The sequence below is a fragment of the Gigantopelta aegis genome, chromosome 2 (genome assembly GCF_016097555.1).
Source record: "Gigantopelta aegis isolate Gae_Host chromosome 2, Gae_host_genome, whole genome shotgun sequence".
NCBI lineage: Eukaryota > Metazoa > Mollusca > Gastropoda > Neomphalida > Peltospiridae > Gigantopelta > Gigantopelta aegis.
Genome location: NC_054700.1, coordinates 15,141,638 through 15,147,637, shown reverse-complemented (window position 1 = coordinate 15,147,637; position 6,000 = coordinate 15,141,638).

Genomic DNA, 6,000 nt, shown 5'->3' with positions numbered 1-6,000 from the left:
CATATCACAGATAATTTACATTTGAGTTATACATGTATAACCATATCACAGATAATAGTTTACATTTCAGTTATATAATCATATCGGAGATAAAATTTACTTTTGAGTTATATAATCATATCGGAGATAAAAATTAACTTTGAGTTATATAATCATATCGGAGATAATAATTTACTTTGAGTTATATAATCATATCGGAGATAATAATTTACTTTGAGTTATATAATCATATCGGAGATAATAATTTACTTTGAGTTATATAATCATATCGGAGATAATAATTTACTTTGAGTTATATAATCATATCGGAGATAATAATTTACTTTGAGTTATATAAGCATATCAGAGATAATAATTTACTTTTGAGTTATATAAGCATATCATATATTAAAATTTTGCTTTTGAGTTATATAATCATATCGGAGATAAAATTTACTTTTGAGTTATATAAGCATATCAGAGATAATAATTTACTTTTGATTTATGTAATCAAATTGGAGATAAAAGTTTACGTTTGAGTTATATAATCAAATTGGAGATAAAAGTTTACGTTTGAGTTATATAATCAAATTGGATATAAAAATTTACTTTTGAGTTATGTAATCAAATTGGAGATAAAAGTTTACGTTTGAGTTGATAAGCATATCAGAAATAGAAGGTCACTTCTGGGTTTACTATTCACAGGTAAATTATCTTACCTGAGAAAACATTGTACGTGTGTTAAACTCCCTCTTCCTCTTCCTGCCTCTAATTAAAATGAGTGTTTGTGATATTTGTCCCTGTGTGTGGTTCATGTGTGTTGTGTGCATTAGAAGACTCATTGGAGATCATTTTAATGAGATGATGGGGGAGGGGCGGGGCAGCTAGGTCATACATATGTATGAACAGTGGCGGTTCCAGAAAATCCATTTGGTGGGTGGGGAGGGGAGGGGCAGTGACATGAGTTGGAATGCCAAGGGGATGATGGGGGAGGGACAGGGAGAGGAGTGGGGCAGCTAGGTCATGCATATGTATGAGGTCATGCATATGTATGAGGTCTCCAAAATAGGAAGTAAAATATGGCCTGCTCATATCATTAACATAGCAGGCCAAACGAAACCTGGTCAGCTAAGAAAATATGTGGCCTGCTGGAAGTAAAGACAGTGATGGTTGACTCTTGATGTATTTGAGAGCATTTTGGAAATAAAATTAACATAATAAAGAGCTAAATAACAGATGAGATATCCATACATGCATCTGTCTCTTTAGAAATGACATGCACTTTTTTCGGCAGTTTTAACAAATGAAGATCTATTAAATTACTCCTGCCAAGTTGAAATAATGAACTGTGTTTCATTTTTCACAGGCAGCTTTTTCAAGCTCTATTCTATATATTATATATATATATATATATATATCTGTGTGTGTGTGTGTGTATATATAAATAACAATGGATTCTTCCTGAATGGTTCACAAGGACAAGACACTTAAATTGAGAGGCATAAGATTGGGCCTTAAATAAAATGGTCCTGGGACATTTTCTCTGTTAATGCGGTGTCCAGGTTTTTTGGTTTTTTAATCATTAAAGTTCTGACTGTTGTTTACCTAACAAAGAAATTAATTTGACTTGAGATAAATGATATTGGCAATAATTTGGGAAGTTATAAAAAATTATTTTATCTCCCCCCCCCCACACACACACACCAGTGCCTACCCCTCCCCCAGCAATTCTGATGACCCCAAGTAGATAAGAATGTTCATTGTAAATATATTAGTCAGTTAGTCAGATATTTATTTTTAAAATGTGTTATGAACATGTTTGAGATGTTAAGCTGTGATATTTTTACTATTTATTTATATAGTTTTTGTTTGAGAAATTTCAAAGTTTATTAATTCTAGTGACCAGTGTAAATATTTTAAACATAGTTACCTCATGATCTCTCCCAGCCTGTATACATTTTGTAAAGTTAGCACAATTCATGTGAAATCATTTTAATGTGTAGTAGTTTATGATACAAACATTTAATAATGATAATTGACATATTACTGACTTAGTTTATTTAATTATTTTTAAAGATAATATTGAGACAATGGCATCGTTATGCTATGTTTTTTAAAACACTAATTGATTTAATCACTGTTTTAATTCACACATTTTCTCATGGTTTCCATGGTAACAATGTTAAAGAATGAAAAAAAAGTGGTTTGATATACCAAACATTTGCCTTTTATCTGTACATTGTAAGAGTATTTTTTTTCCCACAAATTCTGTTAAAATCTGTTTATTGTATATTATTACTGAATGTGCCATTTGTTGTTTTAAATACAGTATTGAAAATGATTAATTGAGAAATCCAATATGAGACATGTTATATTGTTATTTTTTGTTAACAGTTTTATTGAAATTGATGTAATTTTAGTACACAAGCAAAAGCTGAATAAACCGAAGTGTCAAAGTTCCAGGACTCAATCTGTGTAATGTATTTGTGATGGTCATTTGACGGAACATTGTAGTTCAGTCTATATTACAGATAAATTGATTTGATCTTTTTGTAACTTCAGATTACCGTAGTCAATTTTAAAAATGAATTTGACTGAACATTGTAGTTCAGTCTATATTACAGATAAATTGATTTGATCTTTTTGTAACTTCAGATTACCGTAGTCAGTTTTAAAAATGAATTTTAATTTCTGTTAATATCATGTCTTTGGAGATTTGTTTAATAATCTTGTACACTGTACTATTTGTAACGGTAGTAAAGTCCAAGTTTTCTTTGCCCTTTCACCGCAGAATGTTTTCATCTGAAGTATCAGGTAGAGATGTGTAGTGTATATAACTCATTTGCAATTAGTGATATCTGCCATTTTGCCAGTCCAGCCCTCACCCCTCACCCTCCCCATTCCAGCCCTGTATACATGTGTGTTTATCAGTGTGATGTATTAACATTCCTCGATAAGACTGAAGTTGAGTTAATCCTATTGTATAGGTAGTATAGATAGAGATTGGTAATTTCACCGACTACATCCATTCAACTTCAGTATTGTTTTGTCTTGTTAGTTACTCCATCATTGTTCTCCCCCCCCCCCCTCCTCCACACAAACCCTTAAGTCTCTAAAATTAATAAAATTGAATTTAAAAATGTATTATTATTATTATTATTATTATTTGTATGTTATAAAATGAGAGTTAAGGTTTAGTAATCTGTTGGAGATCTTTTTGAAGTGGGGGAATGTCTACATATGAATAATGTTTAATATCCATACTCGACTGCTACCAACTGTTTGTCCAGAGGCAAGATATCCTCAAATATTTTTGTATTCCAGTGTTTGTAGATGCATTCTGGGACATTTAAATTAGTTTTTCCATTATTTTAAAGGTCCCCGTGTTGCATCGGTTTTAGTCATCGATTTATTTTAGCGCCAGTATTTTGTGTACTGGACATTTTAGTTTTCTAGTTAAAATAGTCAGCTTGAATCTGTGTTTGCAGGTTCATTATTATGTACTATGTATTTATTTAGCAATATTTTGTTACATGTATATCAAAATGGGTGTGTCTGTCTGTGTTTGTGTGCATGGGTTTTACCTTCTTCTATTTTCGTATCAACACTTGTAAAATATTATTATTTATTGATGTACATATTCAGGTTTGACACCTCAAGGGAGATAATCCTCAAAGTTGTAAGTTTGCCGAGATTTATGCCCCTTTGGTCGAGATTGAAATTTGGTAACGGAACAGTGTAGTGGTGGAAGTGTAAAACTTCTCATGTTTTAATTCATAATGTAAATAGTATTATTTCTATGCATCACTGACAAAATATTTTAAAAAGTAATCCGAAAAAGTGGTAGATTTCTCAACAGAAAAGAAACAGCATTTTGTTAACACCTAAACAATTGTTGCAGACAGAGAGAGACACACACACGTACACAGAGAGAAAACTAAAAAAACTAATTTACATAAAAATGCTTGTCCTAAAATAAAGTATGTTTTTATTTTGATATTGGCATACCACACTTCCATAATGACACTGTTTAAAGATTATGCTATCTTATCTGTGATTGTCTGAATGTGTAACATGTGGTTTTTTACTAGGACAAAAATATGACGGAATATAAACTTTATAGGAACTGTAAAACATTCTTTTTTGTCAAATATTTGGAAATACAATATCTTTTGTTATATTGTGACCACTGAAAAAGCCTTAATAATTAAAAGCCTTAATAATTTAAAGTATATTTGTAATTGCATAATAGTAATAAATAAATATCTAATTCTATTTTTAAGCCACTAATGCTGTATTAAAGGTTTTGGCCTTCATGTTAAGTAGCAGTTATCCATTACATATGTATGATTAATAAAATTATTATGCATCTTAACACTCAAAAACGATTAATTGTTGGGCGAGTGCAGTTTGACTTTGGAATTTGAAAATAATAGTCATGAGGTATACCAGTTGCATAAGATTCAATTACAGTATTAAAAATATTTTTCAAACTGGTAATGTACAAACATTTTACAGTTTGAATAATTCTCTCCCATTCCCAACCATCATCCATTGATCCTCCCCCTCCCATTCCAGTTGCTGCCCCATATTTCAAACTGCCCTGTGCTTTGATAAATCTCAGAAATTTCATGTTTTGTCAGTTCAGTGTGTTTTCACATGCCACACTGTAATAAAGATTTCCAGTAAAATGTGTTATGTTGTGTTGTTTTGTTGGGTTGACAATGTAGTCAGTTGTAAAATAACCTTTTCTTTGTTTTGTTTAATGAGACCACTAGAGCACATTGATTTATTAATCACCGGCTATTGGATGTCAAACATTTGGTAATTTGGACATATTATAGTCTTAAAGAGGAGAGCCTGCTACATTTTTTCATTACCAGTAGTAGCAAGGAATCTTTTATAAAGAAAGAAAGAAAGAAATGTTTTATTTAACGACGCACTCAACACATTTTATTTACAGTTATATGGCGTCAGACATATGGTTAAGGACCACACAGATTTTGAGAGGAAACCCACTGTCGCCACTACATGGTCTACTCTTCCGATTAGCAGCAAGGGATCTTTTATATGCACCATCCCACAGACAGGATATCACATACCATGGCCCTTGATATACCAGTCGTGATGCAATGGTTGAAACGAAAAATAGACCAATGGGCCCACCGATGGGAATCGATCCTAGACCGACCATGCATGAAGCGAGTGCTTTACCACTGGGCTACATCCCGGCTCTAGGGAAAAAGGCAGAAACCGTAAATATGCATGTGTGGTAATTAGCTATGGAATCACACTGTCAATTGTGCTTCTCAAAAGTACCATCTCTGTAAATATCCAGTAGATATTGAATATGTAAAACTCTCAGCATCAGGTTTAAACCTCGTCAGCATGGACAACTCCCAGCTACCTTTTTGGCTGAAGTGCAAATCGGGTGGTGCTTACTTAATTTCCATTTGTATGTCGAAAAGTGCATTGAAAACAAAGCAAATTTTTCCTGCCTCATGAAACACCAAATTCGGGCGAGACGTAGCCCAGTGGTAAAGCACTTGCTTGATGTGCGGTCGGGTTGGGATCGATCCCCGACGGTGGGTCCAGTGGGCCGTTTCTCATTCCAGCCAGTGCACCACGACTGGTATATCAAAGGCCGTGGTATGTGTTATTCTGTCTGGAATGGTGCATATAAAAGATCCCGTTACTAATGGAAAAATATAGCGAGTTTCCTCTCTAAGACATGTCAGAATTTCCAAATGTTTGACATTCAATAGCTGATGATTAATAAATCAGTGCTCTAGTGGTACCGTTAAACAAACCAAACTTTATTAAAATACCAAATTCAGTTCGGCAACAATTGTATTGATGATGTTGACTATGTCAAATTCTTTTCACATCATCTTTACTACAGACTGCCGAGATATATGAACACGAAGTGACAAGTGATGTACCTTTATTCACCATGTCCGGTACATGTAATATTGTATGTGATGTTTAGACGATATTAGGATGCTTCTAGTTTCTATATAG